The 24,783-nt window shown below is 36.9% G+C and overlaps 1 protein-coding gene across 1 annotated transcript in view; it reads left to right on the top strand.

Moving 5' to 3' along the window:
* Positions 1–24,783, top strand: part of LOC113231215 (probable G-protein coupled receptor CG31760) — a 111,016-nt gene that overhangs the window by 1,740 nt on the left and 84,493 nt on the right. Inside the window, exon 2 of the mRNA XM_026465421.1 lies at positions 22,510–22,536. The gene's annotated coding sequence lies outside the window, so the exon portion shown is untranslated. The remainder of the gene's footprint in view (positions 1–22,509; positions 22,537–24,783) is intronic.

Raw genomic sequence — 24,783 nt, 5'->3', positions numbered from 1 at the left:
TATATTGGCATTGCATATGGATATCTATGTATGTATGTCGCTTACCACCAGGTGCACGATTTGTTCGTCCTGTCACTTAGTATCATAAAAAAAGACTTAAATCTCAAAAATTTCGATAATCCAGAGAGATCAGTGTTGAGTCTAAAAAATGTAAAAAAGTCGTTGAGACAAAGATAACCTTTCGAAACCGAGATTCCCGGAACGAAAGCCCTAGTTGAGACAGTGTTACACAAGAGGAACAGGGAATAGCGTCGAGATAGTGAGAAAAGCAATTACACTTAAAGATAAACAATTCTATCTTGTCTTACTTTTAAGGGCTTTCGACGGCTGTGATTTTATAAATATTCATGAAAATGTAGCGACAAGCTGTGAATAATGGGAACCATGCAAAGAGTAGAAACTGAGTTTTTTTAACCGACTTTACAAAAAGGATGAGGTTCTCTATTCACTACTTTTTATATTTTTTTTATGATCCAAATGACGGGAATTCCAAGGGACGAGCATAGCAGTCGCAGTGCCATTCGGAGCTTTGATCTCAACGAGCTGAGACTGCCATTGCGCCCGTCATCCTGAGACATAAGTTAACTTTCTAACTTACCCTTCAAAACTGGAAGACAGTAATTGTCACATTACTTGACGGTAGACAATAGGTAATGTGGCAGTCTTTCCCGGACGGACTCTCACAAAGAGCTCTAATGGTACCAAAATTTTATTGTGAGCATATGTTACTCGATTGCTCCAACATTGGTGAACCCATTTCGATGATTATTTTTTGTTGGAAAGAGGGTACCTCTGTAGTGTCCCATTCAAATTTAAAGAAAATATTCCTCTAAGGGTGGCAAATTAGGGGATGAACCCGGTTTATTGGATTTCAGTCATTTTCCGTCAACCGATTTCAATAAAACTTGGCAAATAGATGTATGTAACTCACAGATTTTTGAGGTCGTTTTTTATTATAAAAAAGTTACAATTACTTAGGAAATGAAACTATTTTTCCAGATTTAAATCGCGTATATCTGTTTTTTCAAACAAACCAACGTTTCGGGCCCTTTAAGGGGTCCCATGGTCGTGATGTTGACAAAAAACTGGCTCCGTGGCCGAACGGTTACCATGCCGGACTGCCACGCAGAGGTCCCAGGTTCGTTTCCCGTGGCGGGAGAAATATTTGTATGGCCTACATTTATTTCTCTCGTAAGGTTGGGTGTAATTTGTTGTTGTCTATGTGGGTGTCCATGGCACCCGCGACACAGGGTTATGTTGAGTGTGTGCGTTATTGTGTGTGCATTATTGTGTTTCATTTCCTATGTGTAACAATCGTAAAACCACAGACCACAGTGGTGAAAACCTATGAACTCGTTACAATTATTTGTCATTATGTGTGTGGCCGGACTAACAGGTCATGCGTTTTGTTTTTGTATTGTGACTATTAGAAAAATATGTAGGTCAACTATAAATAATATACAAGGAAAAGGTATAAAGTGGCAGATAAATTAAACTCGGCCGCTTATATACTTCTACGTATAGGTAATGTAAGTCTTTGTATAATCCTTTTAGTAACTACTAGAGCTCCTTGTGAAAGGGCTCGTCGAGGGAAGTACTGCCACCTTACCTATTTCTGCCGCGAAGCAGCAATGCGAGCAGTGTGCTGAAGGAATTACAGGCACATGGGACTTGTCAACTTATGTCTCAGAGTGACGGGCGCAGTGGCAGTGCCCCTCCGGTCTTTGCGGATTAAAGGTCTGAGTGGCATTGCAACTGTTATGAACAGGTGTGTCACTTACCAGCAGGCATTATTAAAAATATATATTTACAATTAAACCAGCGTACAATATATAAGCCTTTAATCCACTGTTGACTTGAGGCTTTTCTAAAAAGTAATCCGTCTCATAAAACCAAAGTGTACCGACAATCAATAGTAGATAGTACAACAAGTGCATAAAACTCGTAATGTTACCCGAGACGAGTATATCCACCCGAGCCGCATGCGAGGGTAGATAACTTAAGTCGAGGATAAAATGGGTTTTATGAACGAGTTATACACTATGCTTTTCACTTCATTGCTAGGAAATTAAACAGTAATATTGCAAATAAACGATTATTTAATTAAAATTGAATGTAAAATTACAACAATTACACATATTTAATGTGATGGTTTTTTATTTTTTATTTATTATAAAATCCTATTTTATGCACTAGCGCATAAAATCCTATTTTGTGCACTAGAGCATAAAATCCTATTTTATGCAGCATACACCCAGCATAAATACGAACTTTAAGAGCATGGGAAGTGAAAATAATTTAGATGACTCAAAGATATCAGGTAGTAACTTCCGGATACCACATAATAATTGAAATTACATCGTTGCTATTTATTGCTGTATAAAATTCACAATCATGCGAAAGTGGGTTAAACGCTTTTAAGCGCATTAACGCTTTAAAGTACAATTAACTGAATGTAAAATTGCTCGTGTGCAGTCCGATTTGTGATTACAGTAAAGTTGCAGAAAAAAGGCTATTGTTTAGCTCAGGAATTAATTATAGAAGTATATCTTTAGAGTGATTTTATGAACACTGTATATGACCAGAAGTCACAAACGTTTGTTTGCTAAGTAAATCTTATTATTGAATGTTTCACGTCTCAGATAATTACAAAATTGTGCCAAACCAAGGGGGACAGCTGTAGGTACTGTCTACTTGCTGCGGTTTGGACTTAATAATTACAAGAATTTCAAGATATGACGAACAACATGTGAATAACCACAACAACATAATTATTAGCTTCAGTGACCAACACATACACGAAGAAGTGAAATTGTAGGCAACTTCATTTATTCTAATTCATTTTTAAGAAGTGGTGTGAAATACTAAACGAAATTAATTAATGTTGATTACGTAGCAGTAGAGCTCAGCCCTTGTTGAAGGGTTCATCCAGGGAAGTACTGCCACCTTACCTATTTCTGCCGCCCAGCAGTAATGTAATGATTACTTCGTTTCAGTTTTGAAAAATAAGAGTACAGGTGAAATTACAGGTAGTTACTTGTACCTGTCCCTTGGGACATTCCAACTTATGTATTAGGCTGCCTTTCCACCAGAGATATGCGAGGCGGTGTGCGAGGAAAAAATCTACCAATAGGATTACTACATTTTCCTAGCCTCGCTTAGTGCAGCTTCGGTGGAAAAGGGTTAAATAGCTAAATATTTGTACATACAAAATAGTGAGAGATGTGTGCGAGAGATGCGGGCGAGGAATGTGGGAAAACGGTGTAGGAAACTAGAGCTACTGAAAGTATGACACTAACTGACACTGACACATCGCCACCGCTTACCCCACTACACCTTACCCCGCCCGCGCATAGCTGAAAAGAGTCTGTAACGCATCCTTAAACCGCGCCGCTGCGCATCCTCTCACCGCCTAGCTACCTCGCACATCTCTGGTGGAAAGGCAGCCTAACCCCCGATCTTCATGGCTTAAAGCTCTAAATTGCACTGCAACTGTTATGGACAGGCATGAAGCTTACCACCAGGCGCACGACTTGTTCGTCCCGTTATTTAGCATCGTAAAAAAATTATAATGCCCAGTCTAACGTCTCATTGATGGTGGAGATTTACTGCCGCTTCGTGACCACAAAGTCGTTTGTAATAGGTATACTCCAAGGAGAATTACATTCAAGTACGGCATCGTAGTAATGTATGCGATCCACCTAACATTGTAATTAAAAGAAAATATAGCAAATCAAAAAGTCAACAGATTTTTTGACGACTAATAACGTGTACAAACAAACTGAAAATAGAAATACAATACGGTAACAATACCATTTACCAAACATAAAGCGAATTGTGTTATTCCCACAAGATTCCGAACTTAATATAGTTCCAATTTGATCCCTCTATTAGATCTTTGGTCTGTCAAATATGTGGACAGAGGTTCTTTCACGTATTCCCGGGAATCTCAACTCGTCATACTTCATGTCACCTGTCACAGAAGCCTCGGTCTATCATAAACATCTTTTGTAATTCCCTGTCCTTCAGCAAAGGGACCAAAACACAATAAGACTCGTGTTTGCTATCTGCGATGACGCTTTCTGAACAACTTTCCGATTTACTGAAATTACGAACTTTCTTCTCGTTTTTACTAAGGTAAATTAAATTCGTCGACTTTGTCTTCTTAATGACACTATTAAAGTATGACATGTATTTGAACGATCTTTTTAAATTTGCAAAATCGGAAAGGTCATCTTTTTCAAAGATTGATACTTTTTCTCTAAAACATAAAATTAATTAAATCGAACGACATTTTAGTCTGTTCTGAGCTACGCAAAAAAATTTTGATTTGTATAAATTAACGTTGATAGTTTTATGTTGGGCTTCAAAAACAAGACAAATTAGCATTAAAAATAAAATTTAAAAAGTTATTTTTAAAACTAAGTAAATGTTGATTATATTTGTATACTAATATTATATTAGGTAATTATAATATAGTTTGACAAAACATGTTCGAAAACGCAAGCGAATTGGCTTCTGGTACTCGCCGGCGGCGGCGGCTGCCGCGACACGCCCGCGTCACTCGTTCGGCTCGTGCTGTTTTTTCATATACTATTTTTTTATAATATCAAGTGACGGGACGAACAAGTCGTGCGTCTGATGGTAAGCTACACGCCTGTCCATAACAGTTGCAGCCACTCAGAGCTTTAAATCGCAAAGATCTGAGGGGCACTGACACTGCGCCCGTCACCCTGAGATATAAAGTTGACAAGTCACATGCGCCTATAATTTCACTATTTCAAGTGCTCATTTATTTACAATAGGTCAATTATTTCTTTGAGCATCAAATAATTTATTATCCCTTTTAATATTAGGATAAGTAATTGATGTAGATATGTCTTCAGTTTAGATAAGTAAATGAATTAGTAAATGTATGATTATTAATATGAAGATCGAACACAATGAAATATTCGGACCTACTTCTATATGCCAAATGCTGTATGCCGTCGTTGGCCACTTTGACACACAGACGCAGGTTCGAGTCGCCTCAGATCGTAGGATTTTCTTTATGTTCGTTCTTTGTATTAATAATTATAACAAACTAGTGGAGTGAGTTCAAAATATACGTGCCGGAGTTATGGCCGGAAAGGACTGAGACTTCGGAGACTTCTGAGGAAACACCCTCAACGTAGATTTAGTCAGAAAGATAATCGGCTTATTCACTCTTCATTGTCAATTCGTTCAGCAGGCGGTGAAAAAGTAACGTCCATTAATTGCAATTAGTTGTTATACGCTCTTTTCAAAGTAATTAGTCCGAAAGTATAAGAGATGGATCAGTTTAAAACGAATTCTAAAATATCACGCGGCAAGTTCACAAAGAGCGGAGCGACATGTCTTCACTGTTTAAGCAACTTACACCAAAAGCCCTTTGTGGCCATACCTAGTTCGAGCTATCAAACTGACGTGACATTTGTTAGCAAAGAAACCATGATCAAGACTATTAATATGATTCGTAGGTAGTTTAGTAAATCGTTTATCTAATAATTGGAAAACAACACGAAATAATATTAGCTAAGGTTTATCCTCCTGTAAAGGACATTACGTAAACAATACGTAGAATTTTGTTACATTATACATTTGAAGTGATAACCGGCTCCTAAATTATGTAATAATAATGAATATAATGGTAGTAAAACATCATTATATTCAATAAAATCAATTAATAAAAAAACATTATAAACATGAGAAAAATGCTAATGAAATAAATTCTTGGTTGCAGTGAGACTACAATATAATAAACGAGAATAAACCCTCAACATTTATCCCTGACATCCAGCAAAAAACATAAAATCGGGTCGCTCTAATTATAAGCGTGAAACAAGACGGAAGATGAAAAATGGCATTAGTTCTAAACACTGTAGAGCAGCGTAATCTACATTGACCAAATAATGAGACTTCTTCTTGGCACATTATTCAAGCACAAGTCCAAGGACGCTAAGCCCGGGTCGATTAGAAAAATCTTTGGTTAAACAATCTAAGAGAGTGGTTTCATTTAAGCATCTGTTTTGGTCGGCATCCCACCCTTTTATCATCCTATGTTCTGGTTTCTGGTCACTTACTTTAAAATTTTGAATTGTTCTCGAATTCCCTTTTCCTTCACTAAGCTTACGTTTGTTCGATTCATCGTCACTCCCATCAAAATTCTCAAAATGAGAGGTTGTGATATTTCTGTAGTAAACTTATGCTGTTTAAATGCCCAAACATTTTCAAATTTATAACGAAAAAGACAAAAATGTGAGGAACATTTTTTGTGCACATACATTTTGCAGAGAACTTCAGAAAGTCGAAGCTACCGAACACCACTTGGTATGTCTTTGAACAGTATCTGATACGTCTAGCAGTGATAAACCTTTACAAGGACACTTTCAGAGCTCTCAGGCAAGTCAAGGATGAGAAAAAGTGGCTTCAACCTTAACACTATTCCAAACAGCAAATTAAAACAATATAAGAGTTGCTGTAATATTTTCAACACACAAGATACGTCCAGTATACCAAATATCTCAATTAGTTTTTTCTTACCTAACAAACCGCAATGAACTTGCAAAAAACCATCTCTCACAGGGGATTTGTGAGCGTTCGTTATTCGGGATCATCCCTCAAGTTGGCCAGCCAATTATAGCGGGTTACGTCGTAATGCTGTTACAACAAACGTCAAGATTACGCAGTGACGAAACTAGGGCTGCTTCTTTACCGTAAGCTCCAATTTATAAATACAATCATAAATCCATTAGGTAAGTAACTAGTCTCCGTGACCTCCATCAACAGCTTGACTTTGTTTAGGTAGTCTGATACGTACAAACAAAATTGGATACCTATACGAGCATATTTGTAGGCACCCTAATACAGTGCCAAGAGCTCAAGTTTCATACTTAAAAATTAAATTCAACAGTCCAAAGATGAGTCTGATCTGCTCTTGACTGTACATAATTTGGTTTATTAAATTTATTATTTTCAACTTTTTGTGCCCTTTTTGAATGCTGCAATGAATCTGTGGCAGTTTTCATTCAAAGCGGCAAAGAAAATTTACATCTTCAAGTTTAAAACAAAACCCTCTAAAAGATGACCCAAATCAACATGTCGGGAGTTAATACAAAAGTTTATCCTCCGCCCTCGCTAGCTTTACAGCCAAATAAAAAAATTGCCGTAATAATGGCCAATATTCAATTTATACAGCGTCGCTAGGGACAGCAGGTGTTGTACTTGATATTATTATTCTTTATTGAGAGTTTGTATTAAAGTACGGCTTTATCTTAGTCATATATGTACGATATAGTATTTCTTAAAGTAAATGGACTTACTTTTGACTACTACCTAGCCCTGGAGAAGAGAAAGGGTCTATGATGGAATGAGCTCGTCCAGAAGATGCCTATTCATATATATAGATGTCGCATCTTAAAGATATACTCAGTTGTATATGCTCGGAAACACAGTCGTAGACAGGAAATTTCATTCCTGGGCTGTGCGCATAATAAACGATGACGAAAACCGCTTAGGGCGCCTGACGGAAACTTCGACCAAGTAGAATACTTAAGCTTTACGCAATAACTTTCTTACTTTTTGAGTTTTTTTTAAGGGTAAGGTGCTGGTGAAATTGCACATGGGACTTGTCAACTTATGTATTAGGTGATAGGCACAGTGGCAGTACTGATCTCCTCAGATCTGTGCGATTTAAAGCTCTAAGTGGCATTGCAACTGTTACGAACAGTCGTGTAGCTTACCACCAGGCCCACGACATGTTCGTCCCGTGACATCATCCGCCGGGCACTAGTGTGGAATGCCACATGTGCCGACACACTTGCCCCATCCCATCTCCAGCACACCAGCAAGAGGGCTGGCTCCGTAGCTGAGCTAGCGGAAAGAATAAAAAGTAATAAGTATCAGGATCTCGACTCCGACTACCTATTTACAGCCTTTGGAGTCGAAACCCTTACCCCGTGGGGTCCCAGTGCCCTTCATCTGTACAAAATTTTATCGAAGAAATTTATTAACTGTCTGGGAAACCCAAGGACCGGCAGCTACCATGCCCAACCCATTAGCATAGCAATACAAAGGGGGAGCGCTAATCTGGATATAAAACTAGATTGGACGCGAAAACTTAAAAACTCGATATATGTTCTACATAAAATCAATTTTATTCCAGTTACATTTGAACCGAACAATTTGGAAAAATCATCTTCTATCTTCTTCAATTCTTAATTGATCTTTTCTTAGGATATAAAATATAGACATATATGTTACTTGTTTAATGTAATACCTACTTCACATAATAACTAAATAACTTCATTATAATACAGCATTATTAATTTCTAACAATTTAAATTTAACTCGAGTGGTATTCAAAATAATCCAAGTATCTGTGATCACAGTCACAGTATTTCTCAGAGACTCGATTGGTTTAACTAAAATTCAATTAAGTCTCTAGCATTTAATCAACTAGATAAAATCGCTGTCTCACGTTGGAGAGATAATGGTTCTCACCCTGAATCTAATAAAGGTTTCCCAAAAAATATTAGATTGCTATTCAATGGTCTGCGGAAATTACAATTTGATTTAGTTGCAATATTTATTAATATTGTGTTGATGTAATAATATGTGTTCAAATATAATATGTTTATTCATTATATTATATATTAATTCTTTACGTAATGTTTTTTTACGAATTTGTACAAATAGTAAATATCGAAAGTAACTTAATAGAAAAAGAACACAGTATTATCCGGTTTCATTCACACAGTCGCATCGACATACAAACAAATAATTTATCCACTCATTCACCCTTTCACGTGCCATCCTCACCATACCCACACACTATTCACACGACTGATTCGTACCTACCCCAATAGGTACAAGCGCAGCCAGATTACCGCCAACAACGATATCTATGTACTGCCGACGACGAATTTATCAATGTACGGGAAAACGACATAGTTTACGTTATTTGTATTAAAATATTTTTTGTGTGATTTTTATTTCTTATAAATGAAAATGAAAAAATTATATATATATATATTATATAAGTCAACAGCCCTTACGAACTACTCTACGTGCTTGCTGCGATATTAGTAGAATTTTTGTCTTTCAAAAACGTAATAATCAGGGAGAGTGTGTTTGAGAGAAAATTTTAAGAAAAATAAGCATACTAGTGTCACAGCACATTTATGAAATTGCAGATTATTACAAAATAACAGATTGCTGATGTAGCCCAAAAAGCATGCTTGCCGCACGCCTGAGAATCTATGGGCCAAGGTAACCACCCAGTGGAGACCCAAAAGCGTAAAGCACCGCGGCAGACCGAAGAAGCGATGGTGTGACGAACTGCACGCCTACGATAAAACTTGGGTTCAGTTAGCTATGAATCGGTATGTGTGGATGGATCAGGGAGAGGCCTTTGCCCAGCAATGGGATACATCTTTCTAATTGTTCTTGATGTAAGAAGAATAGTATTTCTTTTTAATTAAAAATAATAATAAAGTACCACGAGGAATAATAACTTTAACAAAAAAAACATTGACATCTTCATATCATGTTACCGTATTACATCTATTTGCCAAGTTTTATTGAAATCCGTTACCTAAAAGAGCACGATACTTATTTTTTGTCCATCCTCTAAGGCGAAGCCGGATTCATTCCCCGCTTAGAGGTGGAATATTCTCTTTAAATTTAAATGAGGAGGTACCCTTTTTCGAACAAAAAAGAATCATCGAAATCGGTTTACAAATATGCCCGGACTAATCGCTTTTTGAAGTCGGCTAAAAATAAACTGGCTGTTCTTGATAGTCGTCTTCAGAAAGTTACAAATTCATTTATAGGGTAGGGCATTACCCCATGTAATGCTTCTTTAATAAGATTACGGTGGATATTCAAAATTTGCTATTTACGAGGTTTAAAACTATAGTGAAACAAAAACTTTAGCTTCTGCGTACTTGGATAACAAAAATTCATAGCTTAGCACTTACAGGTTGTCGAGATCAAAAATAATATTTGCAATAAATATTGTAAACGATAAATGTATACCAATGTTTATTTACAAAGAACAACAACACCTAGAGTATCTTACTTATTATTCTTAGGGAAATCTGCCTTATGAATGAGTAGTAGAGTTATATAAATATGACGATTTCAAGTGTCATTTGCTTACCTTTGAAGAAAAAATTATTTTGAGTGTGAGTTTGAAAAAATCATTGCTCTACACTGAAAATAATATGTGCCGCTAGAGTATAATAGAAACGTCCAAAAAGGGTTGTGTATTTTTTGAGTTGTTATTCAGTGGTTTTCAGAATTACAATTTTAATTAGAACATAAAATGTTTCATTTAATTGTAGGGATGGCGTGATACCAAGTTTCGTTACGTAAATTAACAAAACTACCAAGACAGATTTTTCATCTCTCTGAAGGTAATGATAACACTGGTGCATTTATCCGAAAAGACGTAATGGCCTATATTAAAGGGCGTAATAGTTTCGCTGATGTTGGTTTTGTTCTTAATAATATTAATAAATAATATTCTTGAACTGCCCATATTACAAACTTCCAATAAAGATCCATTATTTTCTAACAGCAACAATTTGATTATAAAATGGTAGGACCAATTTGGGAAATGTACTTTTCTAAATTGGTGTACGTGTTCTGGGAAGTGTTTCAGAATTTCGTTGCTCTGGTACTCATAGTACTGGGAATGCCTTACTTTGAGACCAGGCAATTGGTGTGGTTGTCTGAAAAACAAAAAAAGCCTAATTATTTACCACTTTATTTTTTTAAGTATTACGATTAACTATGCTTCTTCATTTTCAAGTTCTAACCGACCACCGACCTAAAGAAATAAAAGGGGGATCCTTTTTAAAAAAGTCAACAATGGAAATGCTATCAACGACTCTCAATAATCCGGAACTCACTGCACTATTTTATTAATTTTATTAATTAGACATGGAGGCTTGCGTATATTTAACAATAATATTATTTCATTTATTTGCTTAAAACATGTTATAACAGATGTAACAAGTGACAGTGCCAGTACAATAATTTTTCGCTATATCAAATAGCATGCAAATATCTAATTGTAGTTTTATCGACATTGTATAACTATACAATGTCGATTAAACTACAATAACAACGTCTCAAACATACCAAGAATAACAAACATCAAGACTTTTTTTAATTTTCAAGCCTCTTCATTTATATGCTGCTATATTTCTATCCTACCTTGTTTTATTGGAAAAGGCGACAAGCGCCTGTTCCGTAGTTTAAAAATCTTTAAAATTATTTTCATTTAACCACTTGTACAACTTCGTTTTAAATAAACTTCAGTGCAGTAGTTTAATCTGAAGTGGTATTTAATATACATAAGTCACACCATTTAAACAACTTATGGGTTATTAAGGGATCCAACTATGGACGAGTACACTTAGGCTATACAAATATCTACTTCTCCAAAAGCTACGCGCTTTAGATCCGAAAAAAAATCTTTCATTTCTTACATATAAGTTTATGCCAAAATTTAATTTTACTAGGATGTGGTTTACTCGACCGAATTTATCCTTAAAACTATTTGATATAGCTACAGCATAGCTGAAATCTTTCCAATACAAGCGGGTAGGTGATAACATGAAAGCTGAATGAATACTGAAAAGCAGTGTTGCAAACATAACACCCTTGGAATTCAAAGCGATATCGCTAAGCGCATAAATGGCCCATGAGATTCAAAGCACTCGCGCGGCACGAATAATATAAAATTCATTCAGGCTAGTTTCATTATCTTGAAAAGTTCGGTAGTATAAACCACAACAAATATAGTAGATAGTAGCAATAAAGCTACCTATTTTTTTTATAATATCTAGTGACGGGACGAACAAATCATGCACCTGATGGTAAGTTACACGTCTGTCCGTAACAGCTGCAGTGCAACTCAGAGCTTTAAATCGCAAAGATCTGAGGGGCCCTACCACTGCTGTTCGCGTCATCCTGAAACATAAGTTGACAAGTCCCATGTGCCTGTAATTTCACCCGCAGCCTTACCCTTCTAAACAGGAACGCAGTAATGCTAACATTACTGCTTGGCGGCGGAAATTTGGTAAGGTGGTTACTTCCCTGGACGAACTCGTTCACAAGGAGCTCTACTGCTACTAAATTTACCTATTATTATAACCTATTTCTGCCGTCAAGCAGTAATGTCAGCATTACTGTGTTCTGGTTTTGAAGCGTAACGCACACATGGGACTTGTCAACTTAAGTCTCAGGGTGAAGGACGCAGTGGTAGTGTCCCTCAGATCTTTGGAATTTAAAGTTTTGAGTAGTACTGTAACTCTTATGGACAGGCGTGTAGCTTACCATCATGCGCACGACTTGTTCGTCCCGTCACTTGACGTTATTAAAAAAAAAGACATTTTCTATAATATTATATAGCAGCAGTAGAGCTCGTTGTGAAAGAGTTCGTCCAGAGTCGTCCAGAGTACTGCCACCTTACCTATTTCTGCCGCCAAGCAGTAATGTCAGCATTACTGTGTTCCAGTTTTGTAGGGTAAGGGTGCTGGTGAAATTACAGGCACATGGGACTTGTCAACTTACGTCTCAGGGTGACGGGCGCAGTGGCAGTGGCAGATCTTTGCGATTTAAAACTTTGAGTGGCATTGCCACTGTTATGGACAAGCGTGCAGCTTACCATCAGGCGTATGACTTGTCCGTCCCGTCACTTGATATCATAAAAAAATATATATTTCCGACTCAAACTGTTGTCTGTCTAGGCTACGGTACAGCACCAGACAGGGACCGGACAAAAGGCATGGTGCTACACGCGCATCCGGTGGAGCTCACCCGAGGCACTAATCTTTTGAGAACCGGATGAAGTCTGTGTCAACGGGCTGATCTGGGTTCAGGACCTGACTGGTAAGGTCCCTATGTGGGCTTTATTGTAATAGGTAATAGTGCCCTTCCCGCGTAACCAAAAGGTTGTGTAAGAAGGGCACTGTAATAAAAACTTAGTGGACGACATGGGACTGTTACTTGTTTTTTTACTACTGCTAGTAACACGAAAATAATAATTTTTAATTAGTGCTGGCGACACTATTGTTCTCCTCTTGTTTCCATTATTGAATATTCTGTGGTATTGTGTGTAATTAATAAACTTTATTCATAGAAATCAGAGCGTTTTTAATAATAAACCTAAACTCAAACATTGACGCCGAAACATGGACAATGGTAACTAAAAATCTTTGCGATGCGTACAATGAAAATATCCTTAATATCGTTGCCGGCCATATAACTTAAGATCTCATGTGTACTACGCCTGTGATTAGGATGGCTCTCCCAAAACTTCTTTTCGGGAACCAGAATTGCTGCTTTGGAGTTAGCAATGTTCTGTGAGCCCTACGACAAGTTCTTCTTCTTCTTAACGTGTTTATGCTTTTTTTATTTTAGAACAGTATATACTTTGAATAGTATATTGCCACCTTTACTACCCTATCCGTGGCTGCGTAGAGATCTTCCCTTGTACAAGTAATAGGGCACGAGGAGCACAAGAGCAAGTGCTGCATAAAATGTGTTGGGGCATTGCAGTCAAGTCAGATTAGACTAGCATCCCTGAACCCTCATATATATCTTGTCTCAGCAGCGACTTACCTGAGTGCAAAGTTGATTCAAGACTTCCACAGGGGCCACCACAGATCGTATCCTACCACCAGTAAAAATCATATTACGATAACGAGTTCTTAGGTTTTCGCGATTGTTTCACCTAGGATATGAAACATTTTTTTTTTCAAACAAACCAACGTTCCGGGCCTTTTACCAGACATGACAAGACAAGTTTGAAAAAAAAAATATATACATGATTTAGACCCGAAAAAATAGTTTCATTTCCTACAAATTATGATAAGTTTATGTCAAAATTTAATTGTGATTTACTCGACCAAATATATCCTTAAAACATTCCTTAAAACTTTATGACATCGCCTAGTCTATTTACTTAAATTTTTAACTTCTCTTGAACTCATTTAGACAGTAGGTAAATACAGAATGGTAGCTTATAATTAAAAAGAAAACCAAGGCAAAACAAACCTGCTTCTACTGTACAATGCCTTGCCTAAATGCAATTTCCTAAATGGCTTCCTCCACTCGACCATTCTTCGCCCATCTCGCCATCTGCCTGGGACACAGGCTAGGTACAAGCTGAAATTAATGTGCCAAATCCAAAATGGTTCTAAATTTCTCTAAAAAAACAGCACATGCTGCTATCTGTTTAATCTCTTGATATTCAATATAAGGATTTTAAGACGCCTATGTCCTCTTTCTGCATCTTTTACCTTAAACTCTTAAACTCTAATTATTTTTTCGCTTCTTAAAGCGAGTTTGGCACTTCTCAGGCTTGAAAATAATAAATTTCATTAAGTGAAATGAGAAACTAGAATAGATTGGGTAAATTATATTAAATTTGTACCTTTGAAGCAATTCTCTTCTATAAAATTAGAAGAGAATTGCTTCAAAGGATTGTAAAAGTGACCAAATATTTGTCCGTGTACGCATAACAGACTTCACACAATGTTTTGCAAATGAGGACGTGTTGGAGGTGAAAATTACATTCACCCGATAAACATCGCGAAATCAAATGATTTCGCCGATCCAAACCCGGAAAAGCGCATACGTGAAATACAATTTTCAGACAATTTCTGGTCATTTTTTGCTCACCCAATTTTTCCGAGAGCTCGCGTCGTGTTTTCGAGGGGATTGTTCGATTGCAGCCCCCGATATGCATGATCGAGTTTTCATGCGACTGCACAAATTTAAAACCAGCATTTTGTGCCCTAACTTATAACAAAACTAATAGAGTTCCATTTTTTCGTTTCACACTGTTTCTCCTGCATAATCCAGCTAAAGATTTAGGTATCATACTAAAACAAGTGTAATTAATTATTACATTTCATGTGATAAGTTTTAGAACTAGACACGAAGGCTTAATGAATTTAAACATAATGACATAATATTAATATTAATTTAATTCATCTCGATGGAAATCTGTTGACAAAGTAGAAATAAGAATATCCCGCGTCTCACTATGGTAAGTTCTGCTTTATAAGCAGGAGATGCGATGTTGCCAATTTCCCATGCCGCAAAACACTAAAATGAACCCCATGCATAAATCATTTATGCACGGCCATTATTATGCAAATACATAGAGTTTGTAACAGTCTGAAAGTAAGGCAATGCTATTTCCTGACTCGTTGGTTTTCTCAGGTGCGATACACATTGTTTTGATTCAATTCCTTTTATTATCATGATCTACGATAGGTTGTGTCGTACCACTTTCAAGAATGGGGTCAATGTTTTGAAGAAAACGTAGTATAGAATAAACTACCGCTTTATCGACAGCCGGTTTACCAGCCTGTCTGGGCCCAAAGCATGCCTTGGACGTATTTAACAAATAATCGAGTGTGGGCTGATTAGGTGATGATGATAAAAATTTAGAATTTGATATATTTCAGTAACTGCCTAATTGAAAGGAAACCATTAAATGTATTTTTAACTGACTTCGAAAAAAGTGGAGGTTCGTGTTTTTTTTATAATATTAAATTACGGGACAAACAAGTCGTGGTATGGCAAGCTACACGCCTACTCATAATAGTTGCAGTGCCACTCAGAACTTTAAATCGCAAAGATCTGAGGGACACTCTAAGACATAAGTTGCCAAGTCCCTTGTGCCTGCAATTTCACCAACACCCTTACACTTACAACAGAAACGCAGTAATGCACACATTACTGCTTGGCGGCAGGAATAGGTAAAGTGGTAAAGGAATAGGTACTTCCCTGGACGAACTCTTTCACAAGGTCCTCTACTGATACTAAAAACTCAAAACTTTTAGAAGAAATTAATTTACTCTACTGCTAGTTGTATGCTTTTAATATATATACTTGTATTTTCTTTCTTTTTTATTTCTACTTCACGTTTTTTTTTTCTTTTGTCCCTGCCCTCTTAACTCAATTGAACTTAATTCACGGAAAAGCGAAGTTAGAAGTTTCACATGCGTGACGAACAACTCCATTACTAAAACGTGAACAAAATAGTTACTGCTTAAACTAATATATAAACTAATAGAATAAACGAACTCATTAAGGTTTTTATGCTTTTCATCTGTGGATGTAATACGTAGAGGTGGGCGTTTAAACCAAAAAGCACTTAAAAATGTCTGTTTTCTAATACAAGCATACAAGCACGCTTATAACGTTAAGTTGTAATCGTTGCTTTTGCAGTGCAATACTCAACAATTTTTTTTTCAGTATGTCAAGTAGTGTGTTCCCTAAACAAATTGTCATTAATGTCAATAATAATGTTATAAAAACCAAACCCGTGTTTTACAAATATACTAATCTTCAAACCTTTAGTGACCTATTCTAGCCTTTCCCTCTCAACACAATGTTGCAAATTTTTTTAACATAAGTTTTCCTAAATGATTTTTTAAGCTGCAAACGTGTAAAGCGTTTTTATAAGCATGCGTATTTAATTAAGTACAACGTTTAACATTAATAAGCAGTTTTTTCTATCTCTAGTAATAGGTACAACTAGTCCATGATAATACTTATGAAAAGAAACTAATCTCCTCTTTTTATTAAAAAATAAGTGCCCATTTGACCACCAACTGTCCTGATGAAAAGTGAAAATGTAGCCGACAATGGAGCATGCACACCTAAATAATGCCTATTCACTCTCAACCCAAGTTATATCGTTCAAGGGTCAAATCTGCAGGCAGAGAATTCCACTTCATACCAGTTCGCCATTATAAATGTGAAAGCGAAACGCTTGGTGTGTATCCTTGGAATACTCACAACATAGGGGTGTAATTCCAGCTTTCGTCTGGTCCCCCGATGATGGAAAGGGGAAGGCGGAATTAAATAGTGCAATTCCCTCGCACACTTAAACTTTAAACTGCCTCTGTGGCCGAACGGTTACCATGCTGGACTGCCACGCAGAGGTCCCGGTTTCGATTCCCGGGCCGAGAGATATATTTGTATGGCCTACATCTGTTTCTCTCGTGAGTTTGGGTGTAATTTGTGGTTGTCTATGTGTGTGTCCATGACACCCGCGATACGGGCATAAATCTAGTGCCGGGCTATAACTGTGTGCGTGTTATTGTCATTGTTATTATTAAGATTATTACACTCTTCGTGATATATCCTGTATATCATCTAGGCTCACTAGTACCTTTGGTATACAAACGTACATCTCATTACCAAACAAGTAAAATCAATATCAAAGTGCTATTAATCTTCGTACCTTTTCTAATTTTTCCTCTAGCGTCGAACGATATAAGTTGTAGCTCACATAACCCACACGTTGCATATTTGGTGGTTACACAAACTTGTTTATGATAGCAAGTTATTGAAAGTAATTTTATTCTATTATAAGTATGTCGTCATTAATTTCCAAATTTCTCTTCCTAGGACTCAAATCAAATTTGTCAACTACAAATGATGTGATAGACATGTCAAAATACTCCACTTAGTGAAATATTGGTCAGATTGTACAAATAATAAAATTATAAAATAAGTTATAATAATAATAAGTTTTTTTTATAAAATCAAGTGACGGGACGAACAAGCCCGACGTGTATGCGCCTGCCTATAACAGTTGCAGTGCCACTCAGAGCTTTAAATCGCAAAAATTTCAAGGGCACTGCCACTGCACCTGTCACCCTGAAACATAAATTGACTAGCCCCATGTGATTGTATTTTCACCAGCACCTTTACCCTTCAAAACCGGAATGCAATAATGGCCACATTGCTGCTTGGCGGCGGAAATTGGTAAGGTGGCATTACCTCTATACGAAATCTTCTTCTATAATCTTCAAAAGTGATACAATACTCGAATTTCATTCATTCATTTTAAGCCAAACCGTATGTATAGTTTAACAAAACATGCCAATGAGTAAGTAACTTAATGTAAGCATTTATTGTACACACACAATTCACATTTAAGAAAACGAAAACACAAGGTTCCACTTATATCTTAAAGAAGTTTGCTCAGACCTAAGTACAGGATACAATAACTAATAACACAAAAACAATAACATTAAATTATAAACTATATAAATACTTGGATAACTATATTTCATAAAACAATTACTAAGATGTGGATAATTACGCAACACTCATAACCCCGTCCTAGGAAACTCCTGTATCGCGGGTGCCATGGACACACATAGACAACCACAATTTACACCCAAACTCACGAGAGAAATAAATATAGGCCATACAATGCTCATTAACTCTCATTTTAAAAATAGCTAACGATTTACTTTCGCGAAGAATAAATAGGTAGTGCGTTCCAAAGTCCGACCACATGAATAGTGCAGTGGCGTAGCGTGCACCCCGCATAGGGGGCCATGGCTGACAGCATTGCAAAGCAAAGCAAATGGGGGCGGCGGCGAGCCTTAACTAGTCAAAATTATTACTTTTTACTTAAATCAGAAAATAAATTCCACTATTTGAGAAAACGATAACTACCCTCGTTTGCTTCTTAAGACGGGGTATTTCGCCGCGAGTTAAATTTTATAGGAGATGAGGTGTGGGGCGTCGCCCCTCGCGTCCCGCAATCCGCTACCGTAAACTAATATGATAAATATTTTTAGTAACAGTAGAGCTCCTTGTGAAAGAGTTCGTCGAAGGGAGTACTGCCACCTTACCTATTTCTGCCGCCAAGCAGTAACGTCTGCGTTACTGTGTTCCGGTTTTTGAGGGTAAGGGTGCTGGTGAAATTTCAGGCACAAGGGACTTGTCAACTTATGTCTCAGGGTGACGGATGCCCCTCAGATCTTTGCAATTTAAAGCTCTGAGTGGCACTGTAACTATTATGGACAGGTGTGTAGCTTACCATCAGGCGCACGACTTGTTCATCCCGTCACGATAAGAGAAATATGTATCTCCATATAAAAATTATGTGCTAACTTAGATATTAGGGGTTAAAGTATGAAATTGCCGTTTTATTGCAATAGGTTCTTTGAATTTTCATAGAATCTTCATGGTTTGAGGTTTTCGAATGAAACTTTTTTCAAATGGTTTCTGTGATTTTTTTTTTAATTTGAAACATTTGAATATCGACTTTCAATTGTTTTTGTTATTCAATTTAGACAAGAAAGTTGGATACTGCGAAAATTCGAGTGATTTTTGAATACGAGTTCCGACGCGGAACTAACGCGGCAGAAACAGCCCGCAATATCAATGCTGCGTTTGGAGAGGGGTCTACTAATGAACGCACCGTGCGATTTTGGTTTAAACGCTTTCGTGATGGAAATTTCGACTTAAAGAACGAGTCACGAGGAAGACCGCCCACACAGGTGAATAACGATGAATTAAGAGAGATAGTGGAAGCCGATCCTAGTCAAACTACCCAGGAATTAGCGGCATGGTTTAACGTTACCTTACCCACAATATTGACTCACTTGCGTCAAATCAATAAAATAAAAAAATACGAAAAATGGGTGCCTCATGATTTGACTGATCTGCAGAAAGAAACGCGTGTTGAAACTTGTGTTGCCTTGTTGAACCGGTACAGAAATGAAGGAATATTGGATCGAATTGTAACATGTGATGAAAAGTGGATTCTTTATGATAACCGGAAAAGAAAAATGCAATGGCTGACCCCAGGTCAAATGCCACAACAGTGTCCTAAAGCAAAACTTACCAATAAAAAGGTAATGGTAACTGTTTGGTGGTCTCAGCATGGTGTTATTCACTATAGTTTTCTCCGATCTGGTCAAGCAATAACGGCAGATGTCTATTGTGCCGAACTCCGAACCATGTTGACAAAACTAGCAGTAAAACAGCCCCGACTCATGAATCGATCTTCACCATTATTGCTCCACGACAACGCGAGACCTCACACAGCACGAGAAACCATTTTGACCCTTCAGGAACTGCAGTTAGAAACCATTCGTCATCCTCCGTATTCACCAGACCTTGCTCCAACGGACTACCATTTTTTTCGTGATTTGGACAATTATCTACGTGACAAGAAGTTTTCTTCCCAGGAGGCAGTACAAAATGCTTTCACACAGTTTGTGCAGTCTAGATCGTCGGAGTTCTATCGCAAATGCATGAATAACCTTCCCATTAGATGGCAGCAATGTATAGATAATAATGGCAACTATTTTGATTAAATAAATTTGTTAAAAATTTAAAAAATAAACAATTTAGATTTTCAGTACAAATCGGCAATTTCATACTTTAACCCCTATTATTTTATTCTCAAATAATTCGTTTTAGACTTTTATTTTACCCTTCTTTTCAAGATTTTATATGATCAGATAAAGTACTTCCTATCGTGTAACACATTAGCACACTCTTTAAACAATATCCTTAAGCGTGTGGCATATTTTTTGTAAGACCGTTATTTAATAGGAAATACCTATACCATTTTGATCTAGCAAAACAGTTTTTCCCGCTTCTCCTCCGGTGACTCGGAAATTCATATGCAGGATTGGGCACTATACTCACAATGTCACTTTCTAAAGTCTCATCCACACTAACTATTATTTTTATTTAGATTTATACAATGCTTTTAACAACATCAACATACCCTATTTTCACGTAATTTGATTTTGTAACACTATTTATAACAACATGACAACATGGTCCTGAAACAAATACATTACTTAACATCAAGTTCTAAACTGAATGTAAATCAAAGGGTAAACCCTTTGAACCATTATGTCTAATACTCTTGGGAAATTTATTATAACGACCTTTCATCGATGTAGATTATTTAAAGTTTATTAACAATATGTGGACGTTTAGTTATTACAATAAAAAAAGGTAATTATTTTATAATATCTTTCGAGTTCTTAGATTTTCGGGATCGTTACACATTGGAAATAAAACTATTTTTTCGTGTCTAAATCGCGTATATTTCTATTTTTAAACAAACGAACGTTACGGGTCCTTTACAGGTCCCATGGTCACGGCTAATATTAATGGAAAACAACCCTATTTTCCGCAATAGTTACAAAAATTATTACCTGCTTAAGTTTTAGTAGCAGTAGAGCTCCTTGTTAAAGTGTTTGTTCAGGGAAGTACTGCCACAATCATGTTAGAATAGTTCTTTGACGCTGTAGAAACAATTTTCCAGAAGCCATTTCTCATTTAGTTCGTCTAGAGAAGTACTGTCACACACCGATTTCTGACGCAGTAATGAAAGCATTAGTACGTTCCAGTTTTGAAGGATAAGGGTGCTGGTGAAATTACAGACACATAGGATTTGTTACCTTATATCTCATGGTGATGGGCGCAGTGGCAGTGCCTGACCCCTGAAGATGCAGTTTTTAAGCTTGACTTCGAAGGCGGATCCTCTAACATTGGACAGACTAGTCGCGTCAAAGAACATTATAGCTGGCAATGAAACTATTTCTCCGGATTTAAATCGCGTATATTTATTTTTTCAAACAAACCAAGGACCGAACCAAACAAAGCAAAAACAAGAAACAAACACATACTTGTTTTTGTTTTATAATTTGTTTTTTCAAATAAACATTTGTTTGAAAAAAAAAACAAATATACGCGATTTAAATCAGAAAAAATAGCTCCGTTTCTTCTATATGCAACAATCACCGAAACCTAAGAACTCGATATTGTCTATAAAAAGTCTAATGAGTTAAGGAACTGGGATTTTTACACTAGACTATAAATCTTGAATAGTTAGATTATCAAAAGTAGCCACGTAGAATTTGCATGTAGCGTTTCGCTCCCATAATATAAGGCGAACGGTTATGGATTGGAAATCCCTGTGCGAGGCGAGAGTAAATAGGCATTACTCAAGTGCGTATTCTCCATCGTCGACCTCATCGTCACTGTCCATCAGTTGAGAAGGAGGTCAAATGCGCACTTATTTTTTAATTTTAAAACGTACTTATATCTACATATATATAAATGTATTTTATTTTCCAATTTTATGGTTAATCTGTTTATTTTCGGTATGGTCGGTATAAACACTATCGGCTGTTATAATTTTTCAGCTTTCAATTGCAACGTTTGCTTAGTACATATATTGTACATTTTCTTAAACAAATTTAAAGAGAACTAAATTAGTTTACGTAATCATTAAAAATTTAAATATAGAATAAACGCCAACATTGTAATACCTAAACGCCAATATTTTAGAAGTAACATATTACAGGGCAATATTAAACAGATGTTACCGCCTGTGAACGCAATATCTAAACTGACTTCCTTAGTGTTAGGAACAAAAGCCCCATTTATGACTTTACTACAGCCTATTACGATTAGTTAATATTGTAAACGAGCACAGAATGTGCTTATACAGCTTTAACGACGTAAAACAAGTAAGTATTTAAATAAATAACGTATACAGTATCCATTTCCATTTGATACGATTTTAATATCCACTTCTGCGAAAAAGTACCTACCATTTTACGTAAGACTTAAGTAAATATTCTTTGGAAATATTGAAAGTAATGGATTTATATTTTGTTTCAGATACAGCGATGATTTGAATTGTTGAAGGTAAGTCTTTCTTTTATTTATCTTCCTTTATCTAAATAGGTCTTACTCCGGTTCGATTCCCGGGCCGAGAGAAATGTTTGTGTGGCTTACATTTATTTCTCTCGTGAGTTTGAGTGTAATTTGTGGTTGTCCATGTGTGTGTCCCGCGACACAGGGTTTCCCTAGTGCATGGCTATGAGTGTGCGCATTATTATTATTATTAAACATTTACTTGCAAGTTGTAAAACAGATGGTCCAGGGAAGTACTGCCACCTTGCCTATTTCCTGCAAGCAGTGCCTAATGTGAGCATCAGTGAGTTCCGATTTTGAAGGGTAAATGCGCCCTTACACGTGGAGAAAGTTTTCGCGCAGGACTGCCCAGTTACCACGCCTTCATGTACATTAATGGCGAATCTGAATTCTATTTACTAGGCAACAACATTTCAATTTCTCTGAATAATAAATCCGCGTGGTCGCCGCGCGAGGTGCCGCGTACACCAAATTCAAGGCAGGCTCGCCCGCGTGTCCGGCACGCTTACGACAGTTAGACGCACACGATCGCTGTGCGGCGGCAACGCGGACTCCACTCGGCGAGCGCGCGGCGGCCGTGCAGGGTGAGCGCGATGAAATTTGTGACTTGTCAACTTATATCTCAGGATGAGGAGTGCAGTGGCAGTGCTCCTCATATATTTGCGATTTAAAGCTCTGAGTGGCACTGCAACTGCTATGGACAAGCGTGTCGCTTACCACCGGGAGCACGACTTGTTCGTTGAAAATTACTAAATTACTCTCAGTAAATCAGTAATTCCGAAAGTGATCGACCCCAGGGGTCTACTCTGCGGGAAAAATATTGGGAGGGCATGACACGTTATTGTGGATCCATGAGAGTGCAACCCATTTAAGCAGGTCGTGGTCAAAATATTGACACACACTTTGTTGGTAGGTCAATAATATACACCGGAAAATCAACATGGCACAGATACCAGATACCTTCATAGTAAGTACATACTTATAATACTTTCTCATTATAAGTCACCTATGAACTAAAGATTTCACAGTTCAGTTCAATAAAACAAGTTTTTCTTTATAAAGTTTCTCACTACACATTTAACTTATCAGAGTGAGTAGTACTGTGTCAGCTGTCAAAATTAAAAAGAAAAAACAAAAAATCCATATTAGAAAGGCAGAGGGTCTACGCAAAACAGAACAAAAATGGTACGTGGTCTCCGTGACAAAAAAGTCTGGGAATCTCTATTCTAAATGAAGCATCTTTCTAAATAAATGTTTTTTTTTTAATGTATTCTATGTATTTAAACCTAAAAGGACCAAGATGTGATAATTTTTAATTATTATTAGAAAAATTATGTTCACGAGACCAATTATACATTTACATTGATTTAAACTTTCACGATTTTCACACATAATCTAATTTTTAGTTCGGGACTTAATCATTTAAAAAAACATATTTTCATTATCTCGACATTTCGGACGTATTGCAACTCAATAGTCTTGAAGGGACTAACCTTCGGAGACCACGAATGTTGCAATAATTAACCCTTGTAATTTCGGTCCATCGACGGACATTGGACATACAGCCAAACCGCATGGGATCCCTAGACGTGGACTGTGTACCAACGCTAAGTGCTAGTCAAAGCTAAAACTAAATCACACGGTCGAACAAACATTAATACTATTAACGTAGCCTGTATACTGTAGGCTAACCAAGCGGAAATGTGCGTAATTTAATTATTAAGACATAATGTATTTATAGTTCATTTGAATGAACCTGTTTACTCCAAAATTTATTATGAGCCTAATTTTTTTTTTTATGATAACAAGTGGGGAGACGAACACGTCATACGCCTGGTGCCAAGCGCCACACCTGTCCATAGCAGGTTGCACTGACACCGCGCCCATCACCCCAATACCGTCGAGTATATAATCAGAAACAGAGACAAAATAAGGACCATCCATCCCTGACAACTCATCAGGCAAATGGGCATTATATAATCTTTAAATATCAACTCTTGTTTGCGCTGAAATCATAAATTAGAAAACTGAAATAGAACAACGCCAACAACTGACATTCCAAAAATTTTTAATTTTCGTCCATTATAGCAAAGCTCAAGTTAAACTGGTCGTTTTGAAGTAAAACAATTGACGACACCCGTCAATTGTTTCTAATTCAGTCTGGCCAATCGGAGCGCAGTTGTTACCGTAATGATTTGGCAGAATAGCTTTCAAACGAATTAAATGACATTTCGTCTC

The sequence above is a fragment of the Hyposmocoma kahamanoa genome, unplaced genomic scaffold (genome assembly GCF_003589595.1).
Source record: "Hyposmocoma kahamanoa isolate Upper Pololo Valley unplaced genomic scaffold, ASM358959v1 65, whole genome shotgun sequence".
NCBI classification, from domain to species: domain Eukaryota; kingdom Metazoa; phylum Arthropoda; class Insecta; order Lepidoptera; family Cosmopterigidae; genus Hyposmocoma; species Hyposmocoma kahamanoa.
This window is presented reverse-complemented; position numbering and strand designations above follow the sequence as displayed.